This window comes from Ambystoma mexicanum, chromosome 6q, assembly GCF_040938575.1.
Source record: "Ambystoma mexicanum isolate Mex_15411 chromosome 6q, UKY_AmexF1_1, whole genome shotgun sequence".
In the NCBI taxonomy this organism is placed as follows: domain Eukaryota; kingdom Metazoa; phylum Chordata; class Amphibia; order Caudata; family Ambystomatidae; genus Ambystoma; species Ambystoma mexicanum.
In genome coordinates, this window is record NC_090937.1 from 1,643,790,234 (window position 1) to 1,643,810,240 (window position 20,007).

The 20,007-nt window shown below is 43.2% G+C and overlaps 1 pseudogene; it reads right to left on the bottom strand.

The window, feature by feature from the left end:
- Window positions 1-4,188: 4,188 nt before the first annotated feature.
- The window catches only part of LOC138515411 (zinc finger protein 850-like), a 108,885-nt pseudogene continuing 93,066 nt past the window's right edge, over window positions 4,189-20,007 (bottom strand).

Consider the following 20,007-nt stretch of genomic DNA (forward strand, 5'->3'; position numbering starts at 1 on the left):
CCAAAAACCACAGAAATGTTTAAATAAATAAATAAAGGGTTCTGGGGTAAGGGGTTAAAATGGGTCAGGATAGGGTTGGGGTGACTTTAAAAAGGTGGAAAAAGGGGGCTTGGTGGACCCTCCCACAAATAAAAAAAAATAAAAAAGAATTGTGTTTTTCAGTGTTTTGTCCAGGATGAAATTGACCAATCTGTAATTGTGGTCGGTAAGATCACATATAACCGCAGCTGCTTGCACTCGCTGTTTTCCCTGCATGCACTTTACTAGCTTCTCAACAGGAATTCACTCAGCTTTGCTTTCGTGGCTCAGCCGCTCCAGCTCCTCGCTTGGCAGATAATATAATGGCAAGTGCAAGGGTAAGTGCAGACATCAGGTGTTAGGTGCTGGTAGGGGGTTGTAGGGATACAGAAACATTCCCTTAGTAGAAGGGTTGCCAGTGCACGTGTACAACTGGCGGGGAGAGGACCAGGACCTGAGATCAGAGGGTAGCCAGGTAACCAGTACAGTTTCAGCCAGGAGATCAGCAGGAGAGAGGATGAGAGAAAGCAGAAGCAAAGAGGAAGGTCTTCCGGAACCAGAGATGGCTCTCCTCAAGTTTAAGAGAGGCAGGGAGGCTGTTCCAGAGGGAGACCCCAGCAGAAGAAAGATCTACCACCAACTAGTTGCTTGGAGAAGCGACGGACCCTGTGGGAGTTGGAGGCGGAGGAGCGAAGAGCTCGAGAAGGAAGATATTTAGGAAGAGAGAGTTGAAGGTATTGAGGCCCCAGGCCCCAGAAGGTCTTGTGGACAATGCAGAGGGGGGTTGAACTTAATCTTCCTCGCCACTGGTAGCCAGTGCACAGATTTCAGTCCTGGAGAGATACGATCCCTGGGCTTCATGCCAAGGACAGTCTTGCAGTCCTGTTTTGGATAAGTTGCGGAGAGTAGTGGCAAGCAGATTTAGAAAGAGGCTGTTGCAGTAGTCCAGCCTAGAGAGAACCAGAGCTCTGGAGACAGTGAGCTACTGGGGGAAAGAGAGGAAAGGAAGAATACCTCTGAGGAGGTGCAGCTGGTAGTGTGACTTCTTAGAGACGTCAGAGATGTGAGGCGAGAAGGAAAGTGTGGAGTCGAAGAGGACCCCGATGTTTTTAGCCTCACTGGAGGGGAGCAGGAAGAGGGGCAAACGAGGCTGGCCAGAGTGTGACAGGTAAGGAGGAAGCAGGTGTGCTGATGAGTAGAATCTCTGTCTTACTGGCATTAAGGTAGAGATCATTGGCAGCACACCACTGATGGCAGAGAGACAGTCAGAGATGAGAGAAGAAGAAGAGGTGGCCGAAGGGAGCCCGAAAATGAGCTCAGTGTCATCCGCATAGCACTTAAAGTTGGGGCAGACAGCGGCAATGAGTTGGGAAGAAATGCCAGGTATTGGTTGAACAGCCAGGGAGAGAGGTTAGACCCTTGGGGAACATCACAGGTAGAGATAGAGGAGAGGAAGGACCCAATTTGGACCTGGGAGGGTCGATCGGAGAGGAAAGAAGTCAGCCAAGCCAGGGCCTGATCGGTGATACCCAGGTTATCGCAGAGTCGGTTGAGCAGGATGACATGGCTGACTATGTCAAAGGCAGAAGAGAGATCAAGTAAGAGGACACAGGGGTGTTGAAAACATGGTTGGAGTGCAGATCTTCACAGTTGTGCAGGAGAGCAGTTTCTGGGCTTCTGGCAGCTCTGAAGCCAGACTGAAGATCATGGAGATAACCAACAGATTCAGTGTGAAGATTGAGCTGGGATATGGCCAGCTTTACCAGAAGTTTGCCCAGTAGAGGAGTGATGGAGATTGGGCAATAGTTAGCCGGGCAGGAAGGGTCGGCAGAGGTTTTCTTAAGAGGAGGGTGCACAAGGGAGTGCTTCGGGGGGGTGGATTATTCCAGTGGCAAAGGAGTGGTTACCGAAGTCAGCCAGGGTGTCAATGTGGTCAATGTGGTCTTGGTTTTGGAGGAACAGGGGTGAACCTGTTTTGACAAGACTTTCATAGATCGTACTAGAAACCTCGGCAACGAGAGGTGGCCGAAGAAGGGCCAGAGGAATAGCAGGGAGTTCAGGGGGAAGAGGAAGAAAGAGGACAGGATGTCCTGAGTTTTAGAGATGAAGTGAGAAGCCAGGGCCGTGCAGAGGGCTTGTGAGGGGACAGGAGATGTAGAAACTGCAGCAGGATTGGCCAGCTCCTGGCAGATTTTAAAGAGTTCAGCCGAGTTTTTAGATGCCGCAGAGATGCTGTCTTGAATGTAGGCTCTCTTCTTGGTGCGGACAGAGATCCGGTATCGCCTTTGGAGCAGGAAGCACGCTATTTCCTCTCAGCCACCCTGCACTTGCGTTTAAGGGTGACGAGGTCTGAGTCATACCAAGAGATGCACTTGGCTTTGGGCTTCAAGCAGATCATCATGACAGGGGCACAAACATCAAGAGTATCAGCTATAGCAGAGTGAAGCATGGAAAGGGTTGTATCAGGGTGTGAGTGGGCAAAGGGGGAAGGGGGTGCAAAAGTGGCGGTGAAAGCCTCAACTGACACGCTTCATGGGTCGGATAACCGAGAAGGTAGGTGGCAATGCTGGCATTGGCTGGGCTGAGGGGTAGAGGGGGTGAGCTGGGATCGAAAGGGGAAGGTCGGAAGCAATCAGAACATCCAGAGTGTGCCCTGCAGAGTGAGTCGGGTCAGAGGGGAGAACAGAGTGAGAGAGAGTACTTCAATATGGCTTGAAAAGTATACAAACCATAGAAAAGGTATGCACACAAATATATAAAATTCATATATTTGTGTGCATACCTTATGGTTTGAATACTTCAAGCCATCTTTTTAGACATTTCTAGGTTTATAAAATATGGCATGAAAAGAATACAATTCAATCCATCTTTCTGAGGTGTCTTTTCCATCAGCATAGCTTTATAAAAGATGGCTTGAACAGTGTACTTTACAAGCCTTCTTTTATAAACGTTCATGGTGCATGCTATCAAAGCCCTGACACTTGTGAGCCCATCCCTGACTTTGGCATCCTTGGGGGCTTATCAGGCCCCAGATAGGCTCACCTGGACTCAGCCACTCAGTGCAGGGTGTGGCTTGGGACTACTTTACCTGAAGAGGCGGGATACAGTTAAGGGGACTATTGCCTGGAACTACTTCCAAGGCTATTTAAACCGCACCCTGCAAACTAAACCCGCTTCGCGTTATTCTGCACTCCTGCAGCGTAACGCTCATCGTGTCAGTTCAGCTCTTGCTTCAGCCATGCCCGTCCAGAGTCTATCCATCAGCACCTGTGAAAAGAGTAGAACAGGAGTTAGTAAAGCGTTGAAGGCCTTACCTGCAGTCAACATCCTGGCCTCGCCTTCTGCTTATCCACGGACCGCCGCAACTGCAGAAGATCAGTACAAAAGGTACCCTCTCGGGTAGCTACTCACCTAGGGTCGGCCTCCTCCAGGAACTTCATCGAGCAGTTCTCCATCATCCTGAATCACGTCGCACGTTGCACCATAATGTGTCCTGCCATGTTGTGATGGGATCGGGGCCCCGGCTCAGCCCCACTTTTTGGTGCCTGCCTGTGTTCTGCCTAGGTGGCCCGGCCCACTTAAAGCACTGAGAATTAGTCTTTGTTCCCTGCTCTGGTGTGTTCCATCATATCTCATTTTCTCCACAGTCACTTCCATCTCACCTATTAGGCTTTCTGTCATTCTTTCAAGGAGTGGTGTACTTTTGCAGGAGGGCAAGGGGTGTCACAGCCCGTTTTCTTTCTCCAGTGTCTTTTTGGATATTTCATTCCCCACGCAATCATCTTCTGAAAGTAAGGATGGCGATATTTCTGAGCTAGAGCAGCCCATTGCACCCAGCATTTTTGTCTGAATTAAAGAAATAAAATAGGATACTGTGCATTTACAAATACTGCTGAAGTCAGAATTAGGTAACCAAGAAAAGAAAAGAAAAAAATCAGAGAAATACAAACATGACAATGCAAAAAAGTTAAAAAAGTTGGCAATGGCATTAATTCAAACATAAAACTAATGAAGAACGTCATCTCACTAATTAAAACAACTGATGCACCACTGTTCCCAAAAGCAGTCACACACAAAGCGAAACCAGAAAAAGAAATGGTTATCATACAAATGGAGGTATTACTAACAATGTATTTTTAATGTTCACACACAGTGACATATTGGCAGAAGCCCAATATTCATTCAATCAGCATTTCATTCAGTTTATGAAGGTTTACATTTGACATCCAGGATCAATTTTGTTTGGTAAACATTTTTGTTTACTATTCCTTCTTGAAATTCAGCGAGACTGGCTATAATCATCATTACGCCTAAAACTATTTCTTTTCAACCAGAAAGGTACCATTTCATTTGCAAATTTGCATCTGTTTCATTGTCTCAAAGTTCAATGAATACATCTATTCCATTTGCTCATCCTTCTTTATTTATAAAGGGAAGCGTTTCACAAGACAGTGATTTAGCCAGTGGTAATCCGTCACTTGTTGCGTGTCAAAGACAAGTGGAAATCGATGTGGAAGCCTGATCTTTAGAGATTTGGTCAATATCCATGCCAAACAAAGTCCCATTGAAGAAGCGCTTTCTCCTCTCTGCAGTTGCAGAAGAGATTTCCCCACCTGCATGTTCTTTCTGATGACAGATAAGTACCTCCTGCGTACTGAAGTATTTCCCACATACAGTACATTGAAAGGGTTCCTCATGTGTGTGTGTTGTCTGGTGCCTCACAAGACTACTGTGCCAAATGAAGCTTTTTCCACATTCAGCACATGTTTAAGGGTTTTCACCTGTATGTGTTCGTACGTGATTAATAAGACCACCTTTCTGACTGAATCTTTCCCCACATTCACTGCACTGATATGGTTTCTCACCTGCATGTGTTCTCTGGTGTTGAATAAGCAGTCCCTTCTGAACAAATCCTTTCCCACATTCAGTACACGTATGAAGTTTCTCACCTGTGTGTGTTCTCTGGTGGCTAATAAGCTGTTCCTTCCTAATAAATCCTTTCCCACATTCAGTACACGTATGAGGTTTCTCACCTGTGTGTGTGTGTGCTCTGGTGGCTAATAAGCCGTTCCTTGCTAACAAATCCTTTCCCACATTCAGTGCATGTATGAGGTTTCACACCTGTGTGTGTTCTATGGTGGCGACGAAGATGCCCCTTATGAACAAACCCTTTCCCACATTCGGTGCAAATGTAAGGTTTCCCACCTGAGTGTGTTAATTGATGATCAATAAGACCACCCTTATAACTGAATCTTTCTTTCTCATTTGGAAGGAGTGCTTGGTCTCGCGCACGTCGGCTCCTCTGACTAACTACTTACTGACGAACGCAGCACTGCGAGCGCTGCTCTTGCTGCCTGGCCGCTTCCTGGAGGGGGCGGGGCCTAGCATCATCACGTGACGGATCACGTGATTTCCTCACTCCTCACATTGCCGGCATCACCGCCCTTGCGGCGTGTTCTTTCTCATTTGGAAGGAGCGCTTGGTCTCGCGCACGTCGGCTCCTCTGACTAACTACTTACTGACGAACGCAGCACTGCGAGCGCTGCTCTTGCTGCCTGGCCGCTTCCTGGAGGGGGCGGGGCCTAGCATCATCACGTGACGGATCACGTGATTTCCTCACTCCTCACATTGCCGGCATCACCGCCCTTGCGGCGTGTTCTTTCTCATTTGGAAGGAGCGCTTGGTCTCGCGCACGTCGGCTCCTCTGACTAACTACTTACTGACGAACGCAGCACTGCGAGCGCTGCTCTTGCTGCCTGGCCGCTTCCTGGAGGGGGCGGGGCCTACCATCATCACGTGACGGATCACGTGATTTCCTCACTCCTCACATTGCCGGCATCACCGCCCTTGCGGCGTGTTCTTTCTCATTTGGAAGGAGCGCTTGGTCTCGCGCACGTCGGCTCCTCTGACTAACTACTTACTGACGAACGCAGCACTGCGAGCGCTGCTCTTGCTGCCTGGCCGCTTCCTGGAGGGGGCGGGGCCTACCATCATCACGTGACGGATCACGTGATTTCCTCACTCCTCACATTGCCGGCATCACCGCCCTTGCGGCGTGTTCTTTCTCATTTGGAAGGAGCGCTTGGTCTCGCGCACGTCGGCTCCTCTGACTAACTACTTACTGACGAACGCAGCACTGCGAGCGCTGCTCTTGCTGCCTGGCCGCTTCCTGGAGGGGGCGGGGCCTACCATCATCACGTGACGGATCACGTGATTTCCTCACTCCTCACATTGCCGGCATCACCACCCTTGCGGCGTTAAGCCCTGGAGACAGTAAGGGCTGGAGCCGCTGTTTGGCTGTTCGGCTGTGAGCGGTGAGTGGTCTGAACCCAAGCTCTCACCTGCTAACCACACCTCCATTTATCTGACTAGTTTTCAGGGTTTGGGGTGGAGAGTCGGACTCTGGCAGCTCCATAAGCTGTCGGGCGTTCCCTTCCCTGGAAACCGTATAACTGCCTCAGACTATTTAGATAAATATCATTGCTTCGTGAAGAAAGAGGGAAAGAAAAAAAAAAAAAAAAAATCCATCCTTTTTAATTGAAATAGCCAGTCGAATGCTCTCCTGGCTGGTGTATTAAATGCGCCGGCGCTTTTATTATCTTAGATCAAACAAGCTGGCGGCAGCTCCACCCTCTTCCCCTCCTTCAGCTTCTCAGAAAAGAACAATAATGGGCAGTACACCGCGTCCACAAGTGACCTCAACTTCCCGAGTTCCCAAAATTACGAAATCTAAAGCAAAAGTAGCATCTCGTGATATACAAGAGATGCTTGCCATTATGGGCAAAGACAAAAGGCCCTGTAGCAGTGAATTACCTGATAATTGTGCTATATCTGATATTCCATCGTCTATAATGCAGCCTAAACCTAAGCGCTCCATTTCAGATATAACTATGCTGAAAGATAGCGAAATTCCGATACAACCGGCTTCCTTGTCAGACTCCTATACTGATCTAGGGAAATCAGTAAGCGACAAAGATCCACAGACCATAAAAGACGTGAGCACACAGTTACCGCAGAATGATAAATCTATGCCCATTAGCAAGCCTTTAGTTACATCTGGGTCAAATGGTCTATTAACTCCTGCTGCTTCATGTATTCCTTCTATGTGTGGTCCACCTAATAACCCCACGGTCATAGTATTGGCTGATGAGTTTACTAAGGCTCAAGATGAACTTAACCACTGTCCAAATTCATCCTTTATTGATACTAATGTGGTGCTTGAAGCAAATTACGAACTACCAGATATCTCCCACATATACTCTGATGACGAGAAACATATGTCTGTTTCTTCATATCTAGCACCTACTCCCAGACGGTCTGACACCATGCCGAAACCCATTCTTTCTCCTTCCATGCCTTTGCCTTATCTACTCCCTCCTTCTACTGCATGTCTATCTTCTACAGTACTAATTGAAACCACCTTGCACGCTATGAATCTGGCTATATCATCATTGTTTAAACTATGTGAGTCCTTGAATGAAAAACTTAAAATCCAAGATAAGCAACTTACTAAATTAATTAGATGGCAATCACAACTACATTTCCAACAGTTGAAATCATTCAACGACACTGTCCCCTTATCTCCTAAAAAATCAAAGTTAGCTTCTGCTGTACTATTACAACAGGAACCAACTAATAATTCTTCCCATAATCCATTAGAAAAACCAAAACTGTCCATGACAAATACGGCTACGTCTACCCAATTTACCCTCCCTACATTTCCACATATTATTCGGGAACTTCATTCCACTACTGAGAAGTATGCTCCTGTATGTTCTTTACCTAATACTCTGTCGCTCTCACCATCAGCGAATGAATCACAACCTTCTAAAGAACTATACACAATTTTCTCGGGTGCTGCCCCGACCAAACAGACTCATACTAATCCCTTAGAAAAGAAAACAAAAAATCAACCAAAGCGGCACATTCCCTCCTCGATCGCCAAATCCTTTTTGAAAGGGCTAAAACCGCCTGCCAAAAACAAAATGACTTTAGCTGCTAAAGCAGTACGAGATAAATATGCAAAAATTGCTGCAGAGAAAAGCTTAAAAGACCCTGTAAATATACAACCTTCAGCTGAACATTCACCTCTAAATAATATTGTGGCGCTGATTGACAATGAGTCTGCGATAACTGATAATCACCCAACATCAACCAGTGCTGCAAAAGTGAAAGATCTATCTGACACTGAGTTATGTTTAAAACGCTCAGAGCTGCGTAAAGAAATAGACCTTTTTTAGAATCTAAAAGCCTTAAACTTACTCCGACTGAATCTAACCTTAGTGGTGAATCTAAAATCAAAGATAGTGCTCCTTCCCAAATTGGAGCCAATAAGTTATCTCAACTCAGACTACCCCCCACAATAAAACCAGTACCACAGTTGCTTTCCCTTCCCTCCTTGGCAGATGTGAATAAAACGGATCAATGTAATTCATCCTCCGTGCCACCAACCTTAGATCATATTATAGCCTCAGCCATTGATCAATACATGTTAAAATATCACCAGTCCTCTAATAATGGCACTAAGAATGATAAAGGCGAGCAGAAATTACCTTCATCTATTACCACTTCGAATCTAAACCAATCTGTATTCGCTGCCTCATCTTCAAAACAAACTCCAATTGCTCCAACTAAACACGTAAGTCCTCATGCGACTCTAACCTCGAATCCAGAGAGTACTCTGAACAGACTGAAAAAACCCGATGTAAAACAAAATCTTCATTCACTAATTATTAAATGTAGACCTTTGCCGTATCACTCATATGACTTGAATCGTGCTAGCCTTCTAGCTATTTTTGGTGATATATACGCTTTAGAGGATATCAACTCTGCCGATATTGAACAAGTCGAATTCTTAAATAATAACGATCTATCTTTAGTGCGAATCTGGCTCCGCTCAAGAGTGGTTCTAAACACCCTTTGGGCCGCTCGCGCAGCCTTGTGGGATTTGGGTTTTGAGCTTACGATCGACTATCAAAGAAGCTCTACTATCACAGTCCCATATAAAGATGCACAACTACCATTGGTCACCTCCACTAAAGTGAACTCGAGTGGTTCACAATGCAAACAACATTGTGAATGTCGGTGTTCTACCTCCCAAGCATAGCGTTTCCCCTAGTAAGCATCTTTCATTGTTAAGCTGGAATACTAGAGGCTTCAAACATCTTCTCTCCGATGCTGTCATTAAACTAAGAGAGTACAATTTTATATTGTTACAGGAAACATGGCTAACTAACTGCCCATCATGGGATGGATATTACCCCATCCTAAATCCTGCTATTTCTGCAAAAAAAGGTCGACCAATGTCTGGCCTGTTAATCATGTTGAAAACATCGCCATCCATGAGTGTTATTTCACATGAATCTTTATCTCCGTATCTCCAGCTAGCACAACTATCCATTGACGATTGTCAATACGCTTTGATTAATACATATTGGAATCCAGTTGCTCTTTCTACTGGTTCCTACTTGCGCTCCCTTGAACGCTTATGGGAAAAAATACATCAACACAAGAAACAAACGCACATAATTTTAGCGGGAGATTTAAATCTCCATTGTCTAAATAGTAGCAAAGTGTTATCTGACGATCGAGTACGTAGCTGGAATGCGTTTATACAATCGAAAGACATGATCATGGTAAACGGAACATTTCCTGAGGACTCTCCTCCCCATCCGACATGGAAAAGGGGTAGTTCCGTGGCTATTATAGACTTCATTTATGTCAGCCGCTCCTTGTTCTTTCTCCTAAAAGGGTTTCAGGTTCTGCCATCCTCCGCCAGTGACCACAATATGCTACATCTTCACTGGCCACCGAACTGTACTGTTCAAAGCACTGCTCCACCTATGACATCTATAACAATGGAAGGAATTTTTGAAGCGAATCTTGGTCGAAATCGCCTACGATGGACCAGTACGAAACTATTACATTTCACAGATTCTCTTAAAATATTAAGCGAAACCTCGCTAAACCACTATAATTCTGATATTGATTACACAAAATTAATGTATCAATTTGCCAGTTCTACTAAGATAACAAGATCCTCGGTAGCAGCACACTCCTATAACCAAGATATGCAGAAAGCGAAAGCTCTATTCCGAAAAAATAAGAAAACGATTCAATCTCTACCAGTGGATCAGCGCTTGGCCGCTCTTAAAGCAATTAAAACCAAATATAGGAACTGGAGAAGAACTTATCGTTCTCTATTATACCAGAAAGATGGAGAGGCAATGTTAGCTAAAATGTTGACTAAAAACACTGCAGGATGTTGGACATTAATATCAGACACATATAACACCACCCAATGTCAGATGCAGACTAATGACGTTGCTTCCACCACATGGATCTCCCATTTTACTGATCTCTATGCTCTTCTCCCTTCTTCTAACTGCGTACCTCCTGTAAAACTTGAGGGATCCTTTTCAATAGATTTTACAATAGATGATATTCTTAATCTTATCCACAAAGCAAGTAGTTCCCGTGCTCCAGGCCCCGATGGCCTTTCTAATGCCATGCTAAAAGAATTTCCGAACCTATGGGCCCCCATCCTGTTTGAAATCTTCTCTCAAGTTGTACTTACCCAAAAGATCCCCAAATCATGGTGTACTTCATTGATTGTACCCATTTATAAAAAAGGCGACAGACAAAACCCCGCAAACTATAGGCCAATTGCCCTGTTAGATGCTCCTGGGAAAATCTTTGCCTCATTAATTCTAAGAGATCTTCAACAATGGATTAATTCATCAAATATGAGAGATAGGTTTCAAACAGGATTTGTAGCTGGTAAGGGAACGGCTATTAATATTGTCTCCTTGACTACAATCAAGGCACTCTGTTCTCAACAAAAACAATCGCTATTCATTGCCTTTGTAGATTTCAAGGAAGCTTTCGATTCTATAGATCGCAATCTAATGCTGCAAAAACTGTTACTATTGGGCTGCCCCCATTCTTTGGTTAAGTTAATATCTATCTTTCATGAAAATACATCAGTTCATATCCGTCTTACCCGTGACGGGATATTAACCCGCCCCATTTTTACATATCGAGGACTAAAACAGGGATGCATCCTGGCAGCTACATTGTTTAACTTATTTATCCTTGATATGGGCGAAAAGTTTCAGAACGTTAACTCTGATGCTCCTAAATTGGACCAAGAACAGATACCATGGATCCTTTATGCAGACGATCTTGTTCTATTATCAAAAACTGCTGCAGGTTTGCAACGTTTGATTAATGGATTATCGGAGTATACTGTAGAAAATGCCATGACTGTAAACCTAACGAAAACTCAAATTATGATATGCCAAAATCGTAAAATGACAAAACACCTACAATACAAATGGTATATAAAAAAAGAGCCGATTCTTCTAACCTCAACATATAAATACTTGGGCATTATGATCACCCAGGATAACAATGATAAGGTGATCAAAAAAGACCTTGAATTGAAACTGCAAACCCTAATTTCCCAATCTAAGGCCATCTTATATAAATTTGGAAAGTTTACATGCAATCATATAATAACATTCTACTCCATGAAAGTAAAACCCATTATCTCGTATGGCTCTGAAGCTGCATCGATCCTGCCCCGTTCAGTGTGGGATCGATTAGAAGGAAAATATTGGCGCTCAATTTTTAATTTGCCTGCCTGTGTCCCCATTGCAATGATTCGTTTTGAATTAGGGCTGCTATCGCTATACAGTACTATTGCATGGAAATTGATAGCCTTGTTGAGAAAATGCATTCTGTCATTACAATGTCTAGACATATCTGGTATCTTGGGTAAATACTTACTGTACTCCGATCATCAATACCCAAAACGCTGGTTAAACACAGCTATGAATATCCTTTCAGATGCGGACATTTCCGTAGATATTTTAATTCATAATCCAACGCAGGCTAAAACCAAATTATATCGGCAAGACTGGATACATACCTTAGAAAAATGTTCCCACTCTAAAGATTGGAACACTGCCCAGTTTGGTCATAAAAAATTTAGAGTTGCGGAACCATACATTTTAAAATATCCATCTCCAAAATTCAGAGATGACTATATTCGTTTCCGTCTAAATTTGTGGCACACAAGGGATATTTTATTTAGGCGAAAACTAATTGATGCCAGCGAGAACATCTGTCGCTTTTGTCTAGATCCTGCAAACGCAGAAACGTTGAAACATGTTATTGTTTACTGTCCTGCATTATATGTCATACGTTGTAAATACTATTTCCATTGCTTTACAACGCAAACTGTAACTGATATGGAAAAATTATGGCTACTGATTTTTGGTACAAAGAGAATGTCAATTAGATTAGCTACAACGGGCTTTTTAAACGAAATATATCCAAGGTGATTGTGAATGCTGTCTTGAGAGAATGATGATAGAAGGGAAAGAAAGGGAAAAAAAAAAAAAAAAAGCAAAATGCTGCTGCTATAAAACTCTTTTATATATTGGGCGTCAGGTGCAAAATTTAAAAAAAATGTGTTATATATAGATGAATTGAATTGCAATATGTTTTCGATATGGTTTTATCTATTTTGTAATTGTTGAAAGGTTGTTCTATACAGCCAAACAATAAATAAAAAAAAAAAAATAAATAACTGAATCTTTTCCCACATTCACTGCACTTATGAGGTTTCTCACCTGTATGTGTTCTGTGGTGGTTAATAAGCTGTCCCTTCCTACCAAATCCTTTCCCACATTCAGTACACATATGAGGTTTCTCACCTGTGTGTGTTCTCTGGTGGTTAATAAGCTGTCCCTTCCTAACAAATCCTTTCCCACATTCAGTGCACCTATGAGGTTTCCCACCTGTATGAGTTCTCTGGTGGCAAACAAGTTCTCCATTCAAAATGAAGCTTTTCCCACATTCAGTGCACTGATAAGGTAGCGCACCTGTATGCATTCGCTGGTGGAGAGTAAACTGTCTCTTCGCAGCAAACCATTTCCTACATTCAATGCACTCATAGGGTTTCACACCTGTATGTGTTCTCTGATGTTCAATAAACTGTCCCTTCTGAACAAATCCTTTCCCGCATTCAGTGCACTCATGTGGTTTCTCACCTGTATGTGTTGTCTGGTGTCGAATAAGATGTCCCTTCTGAACAAAGCCTTTCCCACATTTAGTGCATGTATGAGCTTTTTCAGCTATGCTTTTGTGTGGGAAATATGTATGTTCTGGATCCCACATCCTTTGCATTGGTAAGGTTTCTCGCCAGCATATTTTGTCAGAAGCTTAATAAGAGGACCCTTTTCACTGAAACATTTCCGGAATCAGAATGCAGATGAGCTTTCTCATGTGCAGGTAATTTCTAGTGACAATTCCTATCAACAAATTACCTTTACATTCACAATGTATATAAAATAGCGTTCTGTCAGGAATAAAAGACAAAACAAAAAGGCTGTTTTGTACTGTACATCAAACACAATTTTTCAGTAATCTATCATTCGAGATATGTTTTGTAGCTCTATGTTGCTGGATGTTACCACGGATGTGTTGAATGGACGTAAACATTTATGTATTCAATAGCCTTCTCATTCCCAGTTCCTGAATACTCTGAAAAGACAACTGTACCCCAGATGGTATCATCCTAAGATGTTAGGTAATTGCATGTTCTATCATTGAAGCCTTCAATGCATTAGTCCAGAGAATTTTACAATCAATTTTGTTGCATTTCTGGGGCATCAGTCACCTATTGAAATAAAAGAAGGTGCATATTGTTAATTTCAACATGTTCGCAATTGCAAGCATCACATGTATTAAGCAGACTAGTTCTTGACAGTAGTGATGTGCATTAGTTATTTACTGATTTAACAATGATGAGTGCCATGTATTGGGGAACGGCACCCTAATAGCTGGTAGTATAGGAGAGTAGGTGTGCACCAATGATGAAATATAATTAGACAGAGGGGATATGCAGCAGGAATAGCAGAATTCAATTTTTTTACTTAGAAGCTTCTGGTATCCAAGAGCATAAGACAAAACATTAGGCAGGTTTGAGGACTAAAGATTTTAACAGTATATTCTCCATACTTCAATATATAAACTATTGGGACATGTGTTTCACACTAGGTCTGCAGTTTGCTACCAATCGTGGGCATTATTTAAACACTATTACGCCATTAGTTATGACTTCATTAACATGGGGTGAATGTTTATTGCTACAAACACAAACACATGACCAACAGCACTGTTGAAGAAGCAACAACAGATATGAGATTTAGGGACATTGCCAATTTCACAGTGGGAAGAGACTGGTGCTAAGGCCATGCTGGCATTACATTCAAACATTGGGCCTCAATATGAGTCCGGCGGTAGCAGGAAAAACTTCACAGCTGCCGCCGGAGTCATTTTTTTTCCCGGTACCCGGCAATGGGGACTCACCGGGGCATTACAGCCCTGGCGATCCCAGTAATTCCCCATTGCCGGGCACCGGAATTTATTACTCCCCATTCCCATTCAAGTCCCATTGGACTCAATGGGAATGGGGAGGACGGATGCACCAGCACCATTCATGAATGGTGCATCCGTGAAGGTCTGCGAGTGGGTGCCTGCCAGCGCATCCTACTCACAGAACTCGTAGTTTGCCGATCCGGTAAGAAAGGTGCCGGTAGCTTACCTTGCAAGCAGGAAGTTACCAGGTGGGCGGGGCTTGCTAACTTCCTGCTTGCAGCTCTTTTTCTCCACTTAGCAAGCCCCGCCCACCTGGTGCCTTCCTGCTTCCCGCTCTTTTTCACCACTTAGCAAGCCACGCCCACCGGGTGCCTTCCTTCACCATCACTGTCTTGTGGCCAATGCTGGATTTGACTTTTATGGGCTTCATTCATTCACGGTGCGTCACTCTTTCTCAAATCTCATGCTGGACTTCCTTTGCATCTTGTACTCATGGTGACCCTGAATCATGCTGGTCCCATCTTCATCTTGTATCCTGGCTCGCAACATTAAGTGTTACTACTGACTTCGGCAATTGTATTCGCTCTCCACGCTTGCTTCTCCACTCTTGTTGACTGCTTAATCTCTTTTCTCTCCACCTTTCCCTTCTCCCTTTTCCTATCTTCCCCCCTTACTTTCTTCTATGCACTTACTCTATCAGAATTGTCCCTGGACCTAATATGATAGCAACCTCGTCTGTTTCCTCCACCCTCCCATTACTGTTTTTTCCTCCCCACCACACCTCCAGCACTATCTGAAATGTCGTCAGGCCTAGTATGATAGTCGCTTGTTTTGTTCCTCCCCTCCCTTTCTGCACCCCTCTCCCTCACCTTTTGTTTTTCTCCGGCTCTACCAGAAATGTCATCAGGCCTAGTACGGTAGTCACCTGTCTGTTTCCATTTCCTTCCCACTCTCCCCCTCCCTTCCTTATCTATGTCTTAGCTCTTGCACCATCTAAAATGTCGTCAGGCCGAGTACGATAGTTAATTTCACATCCTTACTGTTCGTGGCCTGTAAGAATGTGGTTGTATTTTCCCTTGTTCCCTCCCTTGCCTTGAAGCGCTTTGAAACACATTGTGTATAGGCGCTATATAAATAAACAAACAATCATATCATAATCATAACAAACCATTATGTTAACCATGACAACCAGCACCGGGAACATGGAAACCATCTCATTTGATGTTATTGCTGCACCTCATTTCCGAGGAGTCATTTTGGGCTTGCCATGGTTGACTCTACACAACCCTTGCATTAATTGGCGATCTGGTGAAGTGTTTTTTTTTCCTCTGCCTACTGTGAGGAGTCATGCGTGTCCTCCGTTCTTGCTTCCACAAACCCCTGTCGCCCGTTACTGACAGCAGCTTCCACTATCGGGAACGTTAACTCAGGTCTCCTTACCGGATGCTTAGGCTAGGTATCGGACGTGTTTGATCCCAAAGGAGCTGAGGAGTATCTGCCACACAGACCCTATGATTGCCCAATTTACCTCATTCCTGGGGCTAAAATACCAGCTGGTAGGGTCTATTCATTGACCGTAAAGGAGGATGCTCTTTTGAAAAAGTAGATCGTTAAGTTCCTCAAATCCGGTTTCATCCGGCCCTCACGTTCACCCACTTCTTCTCGCCTATGTTCTTTGTTCCAAAATAAGAAGGCGACATGAGGCCTTGTACTGATTACTGGGAATTGAACGTGATCACGATTAGGAACCAATATCCTATTCCCCCTATCTCTGTTTCCTTGACCAATTGGGCTCGTCGGAGGTATTCACCAAACTTGACCTACGGAGCACTTATAACCTTGTCAGAATTTGTCAGGGCGGGGGCGTGGCTAAGCGCCGAAGAAGATGGCCGCCTGACCGCGCTACTCCGCCTCATAATTTTCTTAAACAAATGCATTAGGCATACTTATATATAAATAAAACTTACCTTTTTCCCTGCACGTATCCCGCGAAACGACTGGAACACAACCGGGTGTTTTTCAGCGCCGTTCCGAACAGCTGGAGGCGCCGCTCGGCTCGCAGCATCGCGCACTGACAAGACTCCGAGAGAGTGTGGAAGAAGCGCCGCCCTGCATGAAGTAAAGGTCGGCGTCGCGCTTCACGTGACGCGCCGGCCTGGGCCTAATACTACGGGTGCCCAAGACGACGCTGCCACCTGGTGGGCACTTCTAAAAAAAAAAAAAAAAAAAAAAAAAAAAAAAAAAGATTGCTGAGGAAGAATTCTAAATCAAAAAGGAGAAACAAAGCGAAAGAAAGTGGAGAGGTGAGGAGTGGAGGGAGAAGGGATTGCTAAAAGGGGAGAAAGCAAATGTTGAGGAATATATGCAGAAAATCAATACAAATAAAAACAGTATTCTCAAATTTTTAGTCACAATTGCTTCAACAATCCCTATCAGTAAGCTCCACAGCCTGGATTAATGTTCCCCAGCCCCCAAACTCCTCACCTCTATTACTAAACTGGTGGACTCCTCTTCAAATAATACACTGCACAGAAAGATTGCTGCTACCAACATTACCTGTGAAACATATTCAAAAAATTTCTGTAGTATACGCCTTATTGTTCTTCTATGCTTCCATTTTGGTCTCTTTACATAAGAGTAACATAGTACAAACAATATGGATGTAATAATTGTATACTGCAGGCTGTCTTAAATGATATTTATAAAGAGTCTCTGCGAAACGTCTTCAAGCCTTCAATTCAAGCCCTCAAATCAACAAACCTCTCTATCTTTTTATAACAAGGAGGAAATATAACTAAGCAAACTATCCACTGAGCTGTCATATTCAAACTCATCTACAACTTGACGCAGTAATAAAAACTATAAAGACAAAGTCTACTTTACAATCTCCAACTATGGCAACAAATAAAACAAACCAAAAAAATGCACCCTCTGCTAAAGACGCCACCTCCTCCACAACAAACCTGAAAAGACCTAAAAGTGAATCACCACCCCCACTAGGAATCTCTGATCCTGCTATTGAAGTCATCCTAGCGGAAATTAGGGCACTTAAACCCTTCATGGAAAACACCAATACTAAGCTACAGCAACTGGATGAAAAGTGGATGGGTGTTAATAACAGAGTGGAAGAGGTAGAGAAAAGAGTTGGAGTGCTTGAAGACTTATCCCCTAAAGTAGCACAGTTAGAAAAATCTATTAAAGACCTCCAAAGGCACAACGAAGACTTGGAAAATCGCAGCAGGCGCAATAATCTCCGCATTTCAGGTTTAACAGAAGGTGCTGAAGGATCCGACCCTATTACCTTCCTACAAAAATTTTTACCAGCTATTTTACATTTGCCCTTGGACACAAAATTCAACATACAACGGGCCCATAGAATAGGTCAACCTTCAACTTCCTCCACATCTCGTCAGCTGCCGAGAACAATGATATTCTACCTATTGGAATATTCCCAACTACAACTCATTGTTTCAACAGCAAGGGAGCGTAAATCACTTATCTGGCATGGCAGTAAACTATATATCTCACAGGATGTAGCCAGAAGCACGGCTCTGAGAAGAAAGACTTTTCTATCCTTCCGCCCTGCTCTAAAACAATTAAATATCCGATATGGTTTATACCACCCATGCTCCTTCAAGATAACACATGAGGGTCGCACAGCTATATTTGATGATCCAGCTGATTTAAGATCTTTCATACAAACCCTAAAGTGTGATGGTATGGATACCTCCAATCCGCCAAGCACATCAACTACAACCTGAAGTCTAGCTTTCAATTCGTGATAAAGGTGTTTTATTATATTGTATGTTTATACTAGTAATTACCTAATGCAGCTATAACCCAATTGCTCTAACAAAATGGGGTGGATGCCGTTCGGGTGTCCCTCTTCCACTGATGGTCGCTCTTTTCCTTTTGGCGACCCAGTTGGCGATACCTATCCCCGTTATCTCTTTTCTCCTGAATCCTTATCCTATGTCCTGTTTGATCTCCACAACCTTTTGTATTTCATTGCCTAAATTATCCCAAAATGGGATCAAACCCCTTTCTCCCCTTCCAGACCCTCAATGTTCAATCCTTTTGTGTCATTACCTGGGTATATATGTTTTTAACAACATTACTAAAGATCTGATTCTATTATCGTATCGCAGTCGTATGTTGCATGTTTATCACTATGTATCTGACTAAATGACCTTCAAGTGTATAACCTGGAATATTAAAGGATGTAAAAATCCTATCAAAAGATGCAAAGTATTATCTCATTTAAACAAATATAAGCCAACAATAGCCTGCCTGCAAGAAACACACCTATCTAACAAAGAATCTATGAAACTTAAATCTCTTTGGGTTAAAGAGGTTATTTCTAGTCCTGCAATCTCCAAGAAAAATGGAGTGGCTATACTAATTAGTAAAAAACAACCCTGCAAAATCCTCGATCAAGATGCAGATACAAATGGCAGATGGGTCTGGGTAAAACTTTTAATTGACTCCACACAAGTATCTATTCTCAACATATATGGTCCCACACTACCAGATCCCCCTTTCTGGACCGCAATCAAACAATTGATACTCAAAAATAACTTCATCAATCTGATAATGTGCGGAGATGTCAATCAGGTCCTTGATCCTTTTTTAGACCGAAAATCCAACTGCATATTCATACCAAATAAATCTCATAAATCTTTTACTCAATGCCTAGCGGAGACAGGATTAATCGACACCTGGAGACTATCCCACCCCACACAACTAGACTATACCTTCCATTCACCCCCACATAATACACTATCACGGTTGGATTATATTTTTGCAACCAAAACCCTATCTGGATCCATTATAGACTCTAAAATCGCTAATATTATCATATCAGATCATGCACCGGTTATTACTTCTTTCTGCCTTGCTGAAACGAACAAAACTGCTACTAGATGGAAACTCAACAACTTCCTTCTAAATGATCCACAGTTTAACCAATCAGTTCAAGCCTTCATTCAACAATACTTTGCTAACAATCTTGATGGTGATACCTCGGTTGTCAATAATTGGGATGCATTCAAAGCCGCCATGAGAGGTCACATAATGGCCCTCTCCGGTAGGAACAAAAAACTTAGGAAAAAACATATAGATGACCTTTACTCGAAACTCACCCTTGCAGAACAAAGCTATTACGCAGACACCAACTCAACAAACTTACGACAAGTAATAAAATTACGTTTTGAAATTAACAAAGAAATTACAGAACTCGCAGCAGGAACCATACTCAAATATAAAACAAAAATATACCAAACTTCAAACAAAGCGGGCAAGGTGCTGGCTTCATATTTAAAAACTAAAAAAGAAAGAGTTCAAATATCACATATCAAAGACACTCAAGGCATATCTCATCACCGTCCTGACGCTATACTAGAATGCTTCAGAAAATTTTATGCGGATTTATACACTCCAGAATGTTCTATTCCAAAAGATGAAATTGAATCCTTTTTTAAAAACATTAGTCGTACTTCATACCCTAGATCAGACCTTTCTCACCTTGATAGCGAAATTACCTCCTCAGAGATCACTAAAGCCATCCACAGCCTGGGCAAAGGCAAGGCACCCGGTCCAGAT